At 39.6% G+C, this 18170-nt stretch overlaps 1 pseudogene; it reads right to left on the bottom strand.

Moving 5' to 3' along the window:
• LOC111543165 overlaps nucleotides 1–2205 on the bottom strand; it is a 185078-nt pseudogene extending 182873 nt beyond the window's left edge.
• Between the last annotated feature and the right edge of the window lie 15965 nt (nucleotides 2206–18170).

The raw sequence follows: 18170 nt of genomic DNA, 5'->3' as shown, positions 1-18170 counted from the left end.
GATATACATATATGTATATGTAGTAAAATGATTAATTTGATCAAGCAAATTAATATGTCCATCACATAGCTCTTTTTTAGTGATAAAATTACTCTCCTGGCAAACTTTCATTATACAATGCAATATTATTGATTATAGTTCTTATGCTATCCATTACATCTCTAGACTTATCCTACGTAACTGCAACTTAATGCCCTTTGACTTACATCTCCCCATTCCCACCATGCTCTCTGACCTTGGTAACTCCTGTTTTACTCCCTTATTTCATTATTTTTATATCAACCCAATGAAGTAAGAAGAAAAAATCCCCATTTTGTAAATGTTCATATAATTTGAAATTTTTGATGCAAGAAAACTTTATGTATAGTCAAGAGCTGTTTCTCCTATGGGCTTTAGAATTCCTCTACTAATAGGAGAGACTGTGCAGAAGATGATGTAACTTCTTATTGTGGTAGCTGAGAGCCAAGTCCCCAAATAATGGTAGACAAGCAGCTTCATAATGTCAAAGGTTCTGAGACGGGGAGAATACTCTGTGACCAAATTCTTCAATCTTAGCATGTTGCCATTTTGACTGAATGCATTTTTGTTTGGGGGGCTGTCCTGTGCACTGTAGGATGTTTCACAGCATTCTTGACCTTTACCAATGAGATACCAAAAGCACTGCCTCGGTTGGAACAGCAGAAAATGTTTCCAGACATTGCCAGACTTCCCTTGGGTTGTCAGGGTGGAAGAGCAAAGTCCCCCTGGTTGGAAACCAGTGCTCTAGAGAAGGGATGAGAGAATAAACTTCATCAGTGTTACAGTTTTCCAAACGGCCAGATCAGAGGAGAAGTCACAGTCCCCGAACCAAAGCAGTTACCGTTTTTAGCAGATATAGGTACTACCCTGCTTCTTAGGAAGAGTCTAGTTGGTGCTGGAAGCTAGAGAATATTGTGAAGGTAGGGACACTTTTTCCCTGAGAAAAGACACAGCTAGTCTCCTAGGGAGAAATCTTCTGCTAGTACTCCAAGGCATAAGGACAAGTAGAAACAGACAGGGAGAAGAAGGGAGACTTGTCCAACTGAAATGTATCCAGAGTGTATTAACCACACATCTGCTCTTTTGTAGTGTGCTATATAATAAACTTTAGCAGCCTCACTGTCTGTTTCTGGCACCAAAAGCAGAGCCTTTCTTTCTGTCAGTATCATGAAACTTTAACGCTCAAAGGGTGCAATAGGGGAGCATATTAGGTTATGAGTCAGACTTACTGGAGTTAGGCATTAGTCACTAGTATTAACCTTAGACAAAGCACTTCTCTTCCCTGGATCTAGGTTTCTATATCTGAAAATGAGATTAATTTTAATGTATCCAAGCTCTAAAACGATGGTTTTCTTACTCTTAATACCACAACTAAAATCACTACTCCTACTGCCACATAGTATGAAGGTATGATTATACTGCCATGCATATCACCATAAGTAATATGGTAATATTGACGGTATCATTCTTGTAAAGTTAAAAAAAATGTTCTAATGAAGCAGATTAAGGCTACTTACAAAATATGTCTTCTTGGGCTCAGAGGGACTAGGGAGGAAATGATCTACTTGGATATGAGAAATGAAGTAGCCAGGGCATTGAAATCCATAACTCACCATGGTTAATGAATCTCCCTCTCCGTAGCCCAACACCCCAGGCAAAAGATAGGCATTGGTACCTATTAAATAAGAGCTAGGAGAAAAGGAATTATAGTCAAAACCCTCTTAAGACATTTTCAAAGGAGAAGCCATTAAAACTTCTAAACCAGGAAATCTTCCTTGGAGAGAAATGGAAAATCATAGGTAAGGTGCCATGCAAATGTGGCCATTTAATAAATACTATTGGATGAGGAGGATGATAAGAATAAATGTATGCTGGAGGGAAAAGTAGGAAGCAAAAAGCTTTTAAGGGAAGCTTATTATCTTTCTTTCTTTTTCTTTTCAAACCGAGTTTCTACTTGTGGAAATATCATGTGACCTGAAGATGACAGTTCTTAATGGACTGACATCTCTCACTCCAAATTTGGGCTTTGGTGGTCATTGCAGCCATATGGATATAAAGGGCACATTTTTCATTTTGGGAAGGAGGGGCTGTCAGTTTCACAGTCAGATGTACTCTCTGAAATGGAAAGTCCTGTACTCCCCTTTCCTCATCGCTTATTCTTTCCCTGATGAATGCCAGCCCTTTCATTTTCCTCTGTACCAGCAGCAAAGATATGCAGAGAATGAGGAGGCAGTGATAGATGGTGTCACATAAAAAAAGTTAGCTTTTAAAATAAATATTGTAGTAACATCAAAGCCATTTCTCAAGAGTATTTGGAATTGATGAAAATTTTTTTTTTTTTTTTTTCTGGGGACGCTTACTACCCTCTCAGTGGAAGCACAGGTATGGATGAATGCTGGCATTCTTTGCCACCTCCTTCCCTCTGGTTATTAGTCATCCATCTACTTCCTCCAACCCAAAGTCCCATTAGTCACTGAATGCATCTTCATTTCCAGGACCTCCTCCAGGTGATGCTGAGATATCTGGTCAGGATATGGTGATCTAAGAACAATAAAGGAAAAATATCTACATCCTACCACAACCTAATGTAAAATGGAGGAATAAGGACAGGTTAATTGGAATCTAAAATCTGTCATAGGCTGGCTCCCTAGGAAGCAGACCCTGAGACAGAGATCACCATGAAGGAGCTTCATGAGGGAATACTCTTGAAAGACAAACCCGTGGGAGTGAAGGGAAGGAAGCAATCCCAACACAGTCCTCAGCCAATCCCACAGTGATGCTGGGTGGTCTTTCAGAATTGCCTCAAAGCAGGGCAAGAAGGATGAATCTTTATCCCCTAGGTTGACCAGGTTTTGAATTTGGATGCCTCTGTAAAGGGGAATCACCTTGGAAAAGGTGTGAGGCAACTCTCTTTAGCTAAGACAATTATCAAAAAGTGCTGTGTGAGGGCTGTATTCAGCTCTCCCAACAACTATGGAATTAAATTCCTTAATACTGTATCAGGCTCTGGGAGGTGCACCATAACAACCATTACAAACTGCCATTCGAGAAAGGCAGCAGCATAACATTCATTGGTCCATAACAGCACTGGGAATTCTGCATACTGGCTTTGGAAATTTCTTCTCCCTATAGAAGGAGAAGATCTCTGATGAGATCTCTGGGAGGAAATTTCCTCCACTTTTCTCCATGGTTCCACCCACTGGGGAAGTCTGCTTTGTTTATTATCTTCCATGTGCACATAAGAAGTGGGCAGTGGTGAGTCTTTCATCCTTGGGACAATGCATGTTTTGAAGACATATTTCTGTACTTGAAAAGTCAGAACGCTAAAGGGGTTGTTTGAACTCTTGAGCTGTGAGAGACTTTTACAATTTAAGTTAAGGACTTCTTGACAGAAAGCCTTCCTTAAAAGCTTAATAGACATCTTATCTATTTGATTCCAATCAATCCCTTGTGGCAGAAATCATACTCAGATTTCTTTTTTCTAGACATTGATTCCAAATATGCTCTCTATATTTGTTTCTATACTCTCGTGCATCTCTTTCTTTCAGTGTAATAGTGGCTACTTCAAGATATCTGGCTCTAATAGGAAGGCCAACCCTTTGCCCAAGACTGGATATTAAGGGGCTTTCATTTGTAAAAATCTTTGTCAATCTTACTTTTCTACTTTTTGAGGTCCAGAAAACTTTTTCTAGAACATTTTTCTAAAGCTCAAAAATCTTGAATTTTGTTGTTCCATTTTGTAGCTGCTTAATAACTAACCATGTTTCTCATAAGCTCATATTTTCCTTGCAATACTTTGCCAAATGCAGCCAACAGTGGCCAGCACATACTAACATCGAGCCAGCCACCTCCCTTACAGTTGCCAGCTCAGTAGGCACACAATCCTCTTCTCATGTTATTTCAGTTATTTCAGGTTACAGTGGTTTTTTTTGCTGTTGTTGTTTGTTTTACTTTTTGTTTTGTTTTTGTTTGTTTGTTTTTTGAGATGAAGTTTCACTCTTGTTGCCCAGACTAGAGTTCAGTGGTGCGATCTCGGCTCACTGCAATCTCCGCTCCCTGGGTTCAAGTGACTCTCCTGTCTCAGCTCCTGAGTAGCTGGGATTACAGGGGCCTGCCGCCACACCCGGCTAATTTTTTTGTATGTTTAGTCAAGATGGGGTTTCATCATGTTGGCCAAGCTGGTCTCGAACTCCTGATCTCAGGTGATCCACCCACCTTGGCCTCCCAAAGTGGTGGGATTACAAGTGTGAGCCACCGCACCTGGCCCAGGTTACAGTTTTATCAAATATTTTCTCATTGCATAACATGTAACAAAAGTCTGCTATATTCATTTCTTTGCCACATTTTATATATATATATTTATATATGTATTTACATATATATTTATATTTATATATATATATTTATATATATATTTATATATATAAATATATATGTATTTGAGATAGTTATTTGTTATTTCATCATCCTACTTTAAGTTACCAATTTCTAGATTTGTCATAGCGTCTCACCACTGTAACAAATAGCCTAGTGACTTAGCACTATAAAAATACCTTTCTCGTTAAGATCATATCCAATGTATGTTAGGTATCTCTCCTCCAAATACAGATTCAGGTACTCACCCTCCTCTATTTTGGTGCTACCATCTTCAACATATAGCTTCTAAGAAAACAGAGGATGGAGCATGGGGGATTTGGGAGGGAGATACTGAGCTTGAAAATGTCAGATATTACTTCCGCCCACATTCCATTGTTTATGACTCAGCCACATGCTTCACTGTAAGGAGCTTTGAAATAATAGTTTAGTATATGTTTAGGATGAAGAGTAGAGAGTGTTGGTGGGCAGCCATTGTTTGCCACAGATGGGTTTACATAAGAAGCAAATTACGATAAGCTTTGTATTACTCTACTCTGGGAAATTGAACAGCAACATTGAAAAATAATTTAAGAGAAGTGGCTGAAAGAAAGGGAAAAAGGAGGGTGGGTGGTGATATACCAGGGAGGAATATCTCATAGTGAAAGCTGAGAAAGAGTATTCAGGAAGGTATTGAAAAGACTTATGAGAGAGTGATGTCCTAGAAGTCAAGGGAGGAAAGTATTTTCTAAAAGTCTAAAGTGTCAAATGCCACAGAGTGATCAAAATGATGGAATGATGAAAGGGCAGATAATACCAAGTGTTCAAATAGTTGTGGGGGCAGCTAGAATAATAATACACGTGTGTTGGAGAACTGTATTTACTAAAGGTGAAAAATAAATGTATTTATATGTGATCTGAAAGATGTATTTGGATGTTAATAGCAACAATATTTGTAATAGCCAAGAACTAGAAATGACTCAAATGTACACCCACAGTAGAATGGCTAAATATGTGGTGGGATATTCATATATTGAAATGTTATATTAGAATAAAAATAAACATTGTGAATAAGTCTTGCAAATAATGTCGACCAAAAGAAGTCAGGCACAAAAAATACATACTGCATGATTCCATCTATATAAAATTTCAAACATTCAAATCTAATCTTTGGTATTAGAAATTAGCATAGTGGTTACCCACGGGGGCAGGTAAGACTTCAAGGAAACAGGAAGGGTCTTTTTAGGTTCTGGTAATGTTTGAGATTCAGGTAATAGTTACATGGTATACTGGATGGAATAATGGTCTCCTAAAGGTATTCATGTTCTAATTCCTGCCATCTGTGAATATGTAATCTTACATGACAAAAAGGACTTCACAGATATGATTAAGAATTTTGAGAAGATTAGTCTGGCATATCTGGATGGGCTTGGTGTCATGATGAGGGTCCTTATAAGGGGAAGGGAAGTAGCTCAGAGTGAGAGACATTTGTAAATAAAAGGAGAGTTTGGAATGATGCACTTTGAAGTTTCAGGAAGAGTCCATGAGCAGGCATCCTCTAGAAACTAGACAAGGCAAGGAAACATACTTATCCTAGAGTGTTCAGAAAGAATGTAGCTCTGCCAACACCTTGATATTAGTCCATTTTGGGACTCATATAAGATATAAGAGCCACTTTGGATTTCTGGTCTTCAAAACTGCATGCTAATAAATTGGTGTTAAGTCACTAATTGTGTGGTAATTTGTTACAGCAGCAAAAGAAAGCTAATACATACAGGCATGTTGACTTGGTGAAATTCCATTGTATGTATACTATTTCAGCAAAAATTACATCAAATAAATAATGGAATGAGAGAATTATCAGATTTGACAATCAGAAAGTTATTTATAACCCTATTTGAAGCAGTTTTAATAGAGTGGTGGAGGTAAAAACCAGATTATAGTGGCTTGGAAATCAAAAGGAAGTTGAGGAAGTAAAAGCATGGATATTAACCCTTGTTTAAAATATTATCTGTTATGGAAAGAAGAAAGTTATGGTTGAGTTGGGGGTGGAGTGGGATGCAGAGGGGATTAAGGAAAGAGTTCTATTTAGACTGAGAGAGCCTTAAGCAAGTTTTTTTGTTTTTTTGTTATTTATTTATTTATTTATTTATTTTTATTTTTATTTTTATTTTTATTTTTATTTTTTATTTTTTTTTTTTTTTAGAACAAGGGAAAGAAACTAGAGAAGTTATAGAAGAGAACGGGAAAATAAAAAAGACAGGAAGTAGTCTATTATTTCCTTTTCTGCTGCTAAGCAAGAAGAGAACAACATTTATAAGCATGTGAAAGAATACCTGGATATTTTACTCATATGAGGAGGTGAAAGTCCCTTCATCTGCTTTATTAGGGTGGAAGGCACTGGACTAAACTTTCCTATTAGTATTTGTGTTAGTTGGCTATTTATTATGTGTAAAAACATGTGCCCAATCTTAGCAGCTTACAATAAAAATAATATATCTAGCTCATGAGTTGATAGATCAATCACGTAGATTTTCTAGTTTTGGTTGATTTTTGCTTCTTTGTTTTTTGAGACTGGGTTTCACTCTGTCTCCCAGGCTGGAATGCAGTGGCATAACTATGGCTCACTGCAGCCCCAACCTCCCAGACTCAAGTGATCCTCCCATCTCAGCCTCTTTAGTAGCTGTTTTGCACCACCACAACTGGTTAATTTTAAAAAAAAATGGTAGAGACAGGACTTTCACTATGTTGCACTGGTCTCGAACTTCTTATCTCAAGCCATCCTTCCTCCTTGGCCTCCCAAAGTGCTGGGATTATGAGTGTAAGCCACCATGCCTGGCCAGCTTGATTGGTTTTTGCTAGGCTTTCTCCTTTGTCTGCAGTCAGGTAATGTGTCCATTGGTCTAAGATGGTCCCAGGAGGTATACATGGTTTGTCTCCATCACACGGTCTCTTTTACCCTTCAGTAAGCTAGTGCTAGACTATCTCATGGTACAGGCAGGGTTTAAAGATAGCAAGCAGATGTATACAAAGCATTTTGTGGCTTAAACTTGTAATGGGAACCTTGTCACTTCCACCTCATCCTTTTGGCCAACATAAGTCATGAGACAAGCCCAAATTCAAGATAATCCTAAATGTAAACAGTGGAGAAATAAATTCAACCTCTTAATGGGAGGAGCTACAAAGTCACATTGAAAGAGGCATGGATAAAAGGAAAGGGACAATTCGGGCCTCCATTTTTGTAATAAATATAGTAAAATATTCTTTCTGAATGTTATTGCCGATGATAACATTTGAGGGATATGTTTTCATGTTGATTTAGCCTAACTTTGCTGTTACTCTGATATCAGCTTTTCATGAGCTGATTTCTATTCCACAGGCATACTCTTTTGGCCACTGGGTAGTCAAGATATAGAGCGACTAGGGTAGGGTATTTGGTTGTCTTAGGTGTCCATAACCTATTGACCCAATATTCTGTAAGATCAGTCTTTTCTGTATCTCTCTAAATTTTAGGGGGAGGGAATTTTTCTCATTAATGGCAGAGATATGTAGAAAACACAATATTCAAGCTTAGATTTATCAGAAGATAATTCAAATTATCTCACTTAACAGATTCTGGATCTGTTTAAATTCACTGAAAATCTGGTTCAAATACTAGCTTTTCTATTACAGAGATATCAAATTTCGGATATGCTTCATTATGACTCAATTTCTTGGCACATGCTAAAAAGCACCCCAGTGATCCAGTGCAAATGATTGTGGAACATATCACAGACCTTGCTTTGGGTCAGAATAGCCCCACCTCCTCTCTACCTTCTCACTCTATTTTTTCCCCTGAATAGGATATACCCCATATTGATATTCAATACAGATACTGAGCATGTAATTTATTATGTCAAACTGAAAAATGCCTGTGGTGATACAAGTTTTTATAGCTGTGGTTTTCTCTAGCTCAAATTGCTTTGAGTATCTATGTGTTGGCAGAAAGTTCGAAGTAGGATGGATACAGAAACCATGAGTGGACAAAAGACACCTTTAGAAACTACAAACTAGCAACCAGAAAGCCTTTTAGCTGTAAGTCAGCAGACTTTTATGTCAAGCTTGGCTGACTAATTATTGCTTATAATTTGCATTAGGATTAATTAACTAATTAGAGAGGAATGTCTGAAGGCAAAGTTATGGCTCTGCTTGTCAAGCTGAGGACTTTAATTATTCTGATATTTTTAATTATAATCAGCTGCTGAATGAGTATTACATTGTCAGCTACTATCGCTGAAACTAGGCTGGGCAAAGGGGCTGGAGGAATGATGGGGACTTGAGGCTGTTCTTCCTACTAGCAAGGGAAAGGTATGGCCCAGCCACCCAGAGGAAGAAAATCTTCCAACAGCAACAGTCTTTAAAAGTGCACACAGAACTGGGTAAACCACAACAATTCAGGTTGGTTTGCCAATTAAAGACTGAAGCAGAAACTTTTCCAAAGCCGAATGAGAAAACCAGCCTTGTGCTCACATCTGCTGTTGGCAAGAAGCCTTGTAAGATGATCATACTGATGGACTGGATTTGGCCAATTTGACATTTTTTTTTTTTTTTTTTTTTTTGAGATGGAGTCTTGTTCTGTTCAGGCTGGAGTGCAGTGGTGTGATCTCGGCTCATTGCAAGCTCCACCTCCCGGGTTCACGCCATTCTTCTGCCCCTTGCCCCCCCTTTTTTTTTTGTATTTTTAGTAGAGACAAGGTTTCACCGTGTTGGCCAGGATGGTCTCAATTTCCTGACCTTGTGGTCTGCCCACCTTGGCCTCCCAAAGTGCTGGGATTACAGGTGTGAGACACCACACCTGGCTGACTTTTTTTTTTTTTTTTTTTTTTTAATGAATACTAGTGTTAGCTTTCTGGAGCTCTGTGTAAATTGCTTGCTATAAAATTGGGCTTATATGACTTTCTGCTTTTTCCCTAAGTGGCAAGTTAGGAGACTTAGTATGCATGTCCTGGAAACTGCTATGAGTATGCCAAATAAAATTATTAATATTAAATAAATGTGCCTAGCACATGGTACATAACCAGTAAAAATGTATTGAATTAATTCTGACATATTGGTATATAATACACAAGAACTAGAAAATACAGGTATACTACCACAGCAGCTAATTTCACAAGATATCTGGGGATTTCTGCTAGAATAACAGAAATAAAAATCAAACCCTTTATCTTGGACATGATACTTAAACAATTGTCAGAAACACAATGAAAAATAATACCTCCAAATAATTCATTGAAAGATGAAACATGGTAACTTTTCCCTGTTGCTTAAAGAGCTTAAAACTTCTCTGTTCTCTTTAGATAATTACAACAAAGAAACTCTGAGCATAAGTGGTGTTAAAGGTTCCAAATGACTTACAAACTGGCAAAGGCCTGCAGATTTAATGTTAAGGCACTACATAAATGTTGTGCTGATTTCTTTTCTTTTTAAAAATGCCCAGGAGTGAATTCACAGATTCTCAATCACACAGACACTCTATGAGAATCAGCGGTGTTTTCTTTGAGAATGTGGCTTAGGAACAAAGAAAGTCATTTAGCCCTTCAATATTGCAAAAATGCTCTGCATTTAGCAGTCTCTGTTTTCCTATGTTGTACAGAAGGGGCAAATAAAATTCACTAAATCATGGTCTATTAGGACCAGGAAGAGACCTTTGAAAGAGGCAGCAGTGTGTGTATAGTGTTTTAGAGGATAGGTACCTGTATTTGATTTATTTAACAAACTCTTGTATAGCCTTTATCTTGTACCAGGCATTGTTTGAAGCACTCTCAGACAACCATAAAAGAAGCCCCCATATTATTGAGGCATATGGATTAAGGTATTCAACCGAGGTAACACAGCTAGAATGTGGTGGGGCTGGGAATTGAGCTCTGGCCTAAGAGGCCATGCTCCTCACAGCTGGGATGCAGGGTCTCATATGGTGTGACTTAAATCCTGGCCTCTCTTGGCCCTCTGTGTCTTCATCTGGTAGTAGGAAATAATAATAGTATTTGCATCATAATGTTGTTGTGAAGATTCAATGAGAAAATATCAATGAGACATTTCACATAGATCTGAAAATACAGCACATGCTTAATACATGTGCCGTGTAGCTAGATATCAGGTCCAACCTCCCAATTTTGCAAATGAAGGATCTAAGGAACAGAGGTTAAGTGACTTGCTCAAGGTCACTACATCATCAGGTACCCCAGCTACAAGGAGAATGTTGGACACCTGATTCTCAGTCCAGTGCTCTGTCCACTGTCTACGTCATGGCTCTCGGAGTCACTAACTTGTCTTCCAAGTTGCTTGGGACCTTCCTGGTTTTAGGATTGACAGGCAAAATCAGTAGTTGTTCACTGCAGTCCTCATGTAATTTTATTCTGCAAAGGACAGGTAGTCTTGCCTCTTTCTCTAACATCTGATTTCTTGGGGAAAAGGTGCCTGGGCTTGGGAAGGACACAGACAACTGTTAATATCTTTATACCAAACATTGGTGAGAAAAGCTCTATATAATGATGTGCAAATCTCTTTACTATCTTAACAAATGAAATTGGCTGATTTGTGTCACTGCTCTTATTGAGTGTTCCTGTGTTGACATAGCATAAATAAAATATCATAGGAGTTACAGCATCATGATATTGCTTTAATTACATATTGCTTTACATTTTCACAGTGATTTCCAGTGCATTATCTTACTTGGTGTTGTTTTGTTTTTGCCATGTTCTTCTCTATTTTACAAATGGGAAGAGGAGGGCTCAGATAGTGGTGACTTGCTTAAGGTCACAAACCTGGGCCCCTCACTCAAAGCCGAATGCTTTTTTTTGCGACCTTTTACTAGTGCATGGTACGATTTTATAATAATGAGTAATTTCTTTTCAGGGAAGTGTCCCATCAAGAGATGGGACAAGAGAAGCATGTACCTTGGTGCAAAATTGAAGGAGTCATCCAAAAACTGAGTAATCAAGATAAATAATATTTGAATGTACTATTTGTTGAAATTGAAATGTATGCCAAAAAATCCATGATGAACAAAATATCAACATTTTAAATAAAGACAGGCCAAACCTCTACTTGTGCAACCTTGCCTCCCCCACCTCCTCCTAATCTTGGTCTTGCACACAACTTCATTTACCATGATGGAGAAGAATCAAGTCCCTTAGCACATTGGAATAGAAATTCAGTTAACCCTGTTTCCCCAGGGTTCAACAAACCAAACCTACCTCACTTAATTTTCATTTATTTTCTAACTTATTTCCTTCTTAGAGCATTTTCCCCTCTGTCAATACTTCCTAATAATATGTATAAGAGCCAGTCTTATTCTGGAGTTACTTATGGATCATTCTCCAGAACCTGGACCTTGGAGGAAAATGTATTGTCTGTCCTCACCTTGGCCCTCCATAAACACAGCTCACCTGGTATGGGCAGGTCTGTGTTAATAGTTTGGTGACCATTAGCACAGGTGAAAGAGATCCTGGTGTGTGATTCGGGCTGAGTCTTGGGAGCATGTGCTGTGGTTGGCACTGCAAAGACAGCACTCCCAGGGCCAGGGCATTGGGGCACAGGGAGGGTCATCTCCGTGGTGGTGGCAGCAGCTCCCCAGGCTGCAGGTTCTCTCAGATGTTTATGATTTGGGGCCTGCCTTACAAAGAACACTTCTGCTCCAAAATGAAGTAGCCAACAGAGGTTGGCCGACTGTTCTTTATTTGAGAACATCTGTGGGGAGTATTTGAAGTAAACTTCTCTGGAAAAAGTGTACACGTTTATGCTCTGGCGTGCCATTTGCATCACACCGGCTCCTCTACAAAATATGTTCAAAAAAATCTCAAGCTGGCTGCTTTATTTCTTCCTCACCAGTCAGCATTCTTTTGCTTGAAAGGGCTTTCATCTACAAGGCTGCCGATACCCACCCACTTCCCCCACCCCTGAGGAATCAAAAGCCACTTCGTCAAGCTCAGGCATCAAAATGAACAAAACATAATGAGACTGTCAATGTTCAGTGACTAATGCAGGTTTATTGCTGTGATGCAGGTATGGAAGACAAGTGTGGACATACCTGTAATTGTTTCTAATAACAGCAGGCAGATTAACATTGTTTTTTGGATTATATGATTAATGAAAATGGAGAGAAATGAAAAAGAGGGCAGAAAAACTAAGAGATATTTTCACCTGCAAGGAAAACAGGTCCTTTATTCCCAGAGCACCAAAAAAGGGAAAATGCCAGGGTAGGGGTTATTTTAGGGGGGGAAACACAGAAAAAGTAATAGAAGGCAAACACATACACACACACACACACACACACGCACGCACACAAACAATCCAGGCAAAAAGGGAACCAAGGAGAACAATAGCTTTCCACTCTCCACATTTGGATGAGAAGAATATTGAGTGACTTACAAAGGTAGATGTCACAGCTCCTTTGAATTTTTATCGTGCCTGCAATAGAAACACATAAGCCACGACCACCTCTTTTATCAGGGGTGGCACTAAAAGGAACTGTTCCATGTCAGTGAGTATTTCAGGAAATGGGTGTGCTTTTGTTGTTATTGTTATTGTTTTTTTAAGGTGCCCAAACAATAAATTGATCCTTTGGTCATGACATAGGGTTGATCATTTCTGAGACTCCTGATCAGCTACAGCAGTTACTCTCTTGTGCTATCACCCAGTGGTGGTGTCTTCAAGGTCTATTTGCTTATACAGAGATTTTTGCCTCTGTGCTAAGTGGCCCCAGACTTGGTGCTTTTTCATCCAACACCTTGTGTTCATTGCAGTCATTTTTTACATTCCCTTTGTTGACCACTATCAGTTCCCTCAACATTTTATCTGCTGTCAACAGTACTGCAATTGTATCTGACTCTGTAAGTCTTCCTAGCAGTCCTATCTCTTCTGATACATTCTTTTCATCTACTGTGAGCTAGGATGCCAGGCCATGAAGCCTTCTAAATTTGTCAAAAATGGGGCACCAAGAAAAGTCTGTGTATATATAATGTGAATAAGCAACAGGTCATGCGTTTAAGTTCATGAAGGCTTCCCCTGCCACTGCCCACCCCCGACAATATACTATTTCCTCACTGTGCTCCAGATAGCTGAGATTACTAGAGAACTGAGTTTCAAATGAGTGAAATGTCTTCTTTCTTTGAGTAAGAGTTTAATAGACACAAGACCAGCCATGCCACATGGGAGATGAAGCTGGTACTCAAGTCATCTCATTGAAAGCTCATAGGTTAGGAGTTTTTCAAAGGCAGTTTGGGGGAAGGGGTGGGAATGGCCAGTAACAGATGCTTGCTGCTAGTTGGCTAGGGCGGAGTTGAAATCATAAAGGGTCATCAAAGTTGTTTTTGCATGTCATCTCCCTAAGGTCATTGTAAGCACCAGTGTGTCAGGGACCTCCACCTTACAGGTTTTTACGTTTCTTGCACTATCCAGAATGGCACCTTATACATTGTTGGAATTTAGTGAATTTGACAATGACGGACTGTGCTACTCAAGACTTTCTAAGACTCAGTTTCCTCAATTACTATGCAATGGATTTGGTCTCTACGAATAATTTCTTGGATAACTGAGAAAAGGCAGTAATTGATAAAAAATAAGGTACTATCTGACAGTGTAAGGATAGTGAGTCTGTTTCCTTCTTTCTGAGATTATATCCAACTTAATTCTTGGTGGTAAAATACCCTTTCTTTAAGAAAGTGATGATGCCAACAGATGATTTTTAGAATGTCCTTGCTATGACAAAGTGATACATTGGCAACTGTGTGTCAGACTTTAATCAAAGTGAAACAAATGAAGTTTGTCATAATTTAAGAGCACTGAACAAAAATCCAGTCATACAATTCTAAACATTTATAAGTCTGTCTCTAAATAAATTGAACCATATTAATTTCAGCAATACAGTAGAGATTGAATATATCAATAAGTTTATGAAGGACTAAATTACTATAGGCACAATCCCTAGTGCATACTTAAAACAGGCAAAATTTCAGGGATGACAGGGAAGATAGAGCTTACTTTTTGCAGTTGATGTCATGAAATTCACCTTTACTTTCCAGGCTTGTTCATTAGTTCCTCAGGAGGTCAGAATATAGTCCCAACAAAGTCTTCTGAGGCTAGAGGACACCTCTTAATGCTTCTCTAAATATTCTTCCTTCATATTCCATCTCCTATCCCAGCCACTCTCCACTCCAGCTATGGGGTTCTGAAGAAGAAGAAAAAGATAAAAAGAATGGAGTAAAGATGCAAGGAGGGAAAAGAGAGAGAGACATTTTCTTACCCTTTTGGATGTCTGCAGGTAACCTTGCTTGAAACTCTAGTCCAGGCATTTTATTTCCTCTTTCATAGTGTCCTTAGTCTGTCACCATTATGTGTGGCTCAGTGACAGTTGAGACCTGGGATAGCCATACTCAAGGTGGGGCAGGACGACCAGCAAAGACAATTGATTTTTCCCCTATTCTCTCTGTTGTCCTCAGAAGGATATGAACCAGGCATTCCTCTGAGGCTGCAGGAGTAAAAAGTCTTCATCTCCTTTTTGTTTTCTCTGTTTTATTGGATGCGGCTTACTTAGAATCACTCACCTGAAACCAGTGACTTCTGCGGCTGCTGGCAAAGCAGTATTCCTCTTTATTTTCAGGAGACTATGTGGGGATGGATCATAAAACTGAGTGGCAGGGGCAGCTCAGGAGCCCACATGGCTGCAGCCATTGTCTCTGCTGTTGAGAGGACTCCTGAGCCTGGGTTATTACCCTCCTCCATGGTAGTTTGGGGCTGAGTGCTCAGTAAGATCTTGAAGTCCTTTAGAGAAAAGTCTGTGCCATTGTTAGGGAACATTTTGCTGGACTGCTTTTCTTTCATGACCTTTCCCACCCTTCATTTAGAGAGCTGCCAATTATGACATTTATTCATGTATTCATTCAATACATATTTGTTTAGTATGGAATGTGTGCTGTACTGCATTAGATTCTAGGGATTCAAATATAAACTCCTGCCATTGAGGAACCCATAGTCTTGTAAGACCCAGACAGAAGTGAATACTCAAGAACTCTACACTTGGCTAAAAGGTAAGCATGACTCCTACACTCTGCTATGTGCATGGACAGGTGTGTGTATGTGGTGAATGACTCTGCCCGGGAAGAGGAGTAAGCAAGCAGGTTAGATGTCATCAAGAAGGTGACACCGAAATTGGGGATTAAAGCTCTGTAGAACTTTGTGTTATACAAAAAAGATGGGAAGGAAATTGAGGACAGACAGAACAGGATGTGTGGAGGCCTGGAAGTAACTGTGAATAGGTAAGGGTGGCTGGACTATTGGATGTGGGTTAGTTTGGGTTAATGGGGAATGGTGCTGGGAAGGGGACATTTAAGGCCCCACATAGTCTCACAGCTTCTCATTCCCATTAAGGAGAGATAGTGGATTAATACACTTAGCTTGCCTCTATTTCCTGCTTCTCACCTGAATCTCAGAGGACCAGGAAGTAAGGGGAGGCGGGGGGCAACTAACTAACATGGGCTATGTGTGCGATAGGTCAGTCACTGAACTGGCCCCTTTATATGTGGTCTTAGTTAATTCTCACAACAAACTAGGGAGTTATGAAATCATCACATTTGATCAATGTGGAAGCCTGATGGTCTCAGAATTTGACTCAGATTGGTGTGGATTTAAATAACCTTTCTAGGTCCTGTTGCTTCTGTTGGCTACTTTCAAAAAAGATTCATGATGCTCTTACATATGAAAATAAAAATCTGAATAATTTTATGAACTTGGTGCAAAATGTGGGCTTTACCCCACAAACAGTAAAATGTCACTCAACCTACAGGGCCAAGCAGGCTGGGAGCTCCAGCAGGGCTACCAAGGGCTGCCACTGGCTGTCTGACGGCGCCTGACGGGAGCAGAGCCCATCAAGCAGGAGAGAAGAGAGCAGCACGTAGCCAGTTGCAAGCCCCTGAGAAGTATACCAAAATCAGGGAATTTGCATAGTAAAATTGAAAGCATATTTACATTCAGGAATCAAATGCATGCATTACCACTGTCCTGGAAATAGGCTGACTCAGACCATACGACTAAATAAAAGAATAATGTTTACTCAGAACTGATGTACTTGTTTAAAAAGTTAATGTTTTAAGCTTTCTGCCTTCTAGCAAAACATCGCTAATCTAATTAGAGCTTTCCAACCCCACTTGGCCTGCAAGCAGGCCTGCAGTGCATTGACTGCTCACCAGACAGGATGGACCCCGGGCCCTTTCTGCTCACCCCCTCAGCTTAAAAAGTTCAGCTCAACCCTCCTTCTCATCTCCAAATGTTTTCTTCTTATTTCTAAGCCAGCCACCGGCACATTCCAGCACTTTGCACTCCCTAGAATCCCAGAAAGCAAGTTTATTTGGGTGATAGGTCTTCCCTCAAAGACATTCTTAGAACACTATGCGGTAGAGCAGCTGATATCTAGTTGTAAAGGCAAGGAGGTTTTAGCAACAGTCGAGGGTTTTTATAATGTTGAGGCCACTTACGAGGAGGGAATCTTTAAAGCTTCCCCAACTCAAACTTCAGCAAGTTAGTTTATTGAAACTTTTTTCCTATACCCAAGTTGAAGCTGGCTAGCTCTTTTTTTTAATCCAGGGAACTAGAGGGTGGTGGCTGGAGAGGTTATGGATGATAAAGTTTAAGATTGAGGTGGAATTAATTAGTGGTAATCTCATTCTAAACCTAGTTTGCTTTTAATCATTCAAGATTCAGGAAGGAGTGAGCCCCAAGGGTGTTATAAAAATATCATGAAATGAAAATATAAATGCAAGTCTGTGAAGTTTTCCTGCAATTTACACAGAAAGGGAATTAGTCTGGCTGCAGAAGTGTCTGGGGATGCTGGTTAAGAACATGGTAGCTGGGGAGCCCTGCATTATTTCTCCCCAATTCCCACAGTTGCTGACTTTGGAGATGATGAACAAATGAAGTGGAATTGGTATTAGGGGCAGAAATCATGGAAACTTGCATTCAGCACTCTTGCAGTTCCAGAGCCTCCTTCTACCCACCTCTTACTTCATTTTACATATTCCACAAGGGGGCAGTTGGTGGGGGCGTTGGCATTCCCACTTGACAAACGCATCACATGAGACACGTAGTGGTTAAGTGGTTTGCCTAGGATCACGTGGCTATTTCATACTGTAGGTGGGATATAAAACTTAGCAAATGCAGTTTCCAAAGCCCTGAATGGTTGAGCTACTCACCATAGGAAATTGTTAAGATTCCTCCTTTCTCACAGATAGGTTGTAGGGGAAGCAAAATCATAACCATGTTTTCCTCATCTCAGTTCCCCTCTGTACCTTTGAAAGGTTGAAGTATGTGTATTTAGTGACTCTAGGACAAGATACCCTGGAGCCTGATGAGATACTGTTCCACCCTTGCATCTCAGCACTCAGAGCTCAACCCTTTGACCTTCTCTTAGGGCTAAGTAGCCTTATCATGTGTCCACACCCAAGAGGGACTTTGGCTCCTGTGTTTGCAAATGCATAGGGTATCTTTAAGACAGAAGAACTTATTTTCTTTCAATTCTCCCTAGCATCTGAAACTGACATCAAGTTCTAGTTGGTAGGTTTAATAATCCTGGTGAAGAAGTATTATTAAACAGTGAAATCAGCAGTTTAAACAAACAGAAACCAAGCAAACCAACCAACCAACCCAGTGTGTTTATGGCTCAGGACAAATATGGTGGAAGGAAACTAGCTTACTTTGTTCAAGCTGTTACTCAAGCATATTAATGTTGAGTGAATTTTTTTTTTAACATATACTGACTTAGTTCACTT

This window comes from Piliocolobus tephrosceles, chromosome 5 (assembly GCF_002776525.5).
Source record: "Piliocolobus tephrosceles isolate RC106 chromosome 5, ASM277652v3, whole genome shotgun sequence".
NCBI classification, from domain to species: Eukaryota; Metazoa; Chordata; class Mammalia; order Primates; family Cercopithecidae; genus Piliocolobus; species Piliocolobus tephrosceles.
Note: the sequence above shows the minus strand (reverse complement) of the source record. Positions and strands in the feature narration are given on the sequence as shown.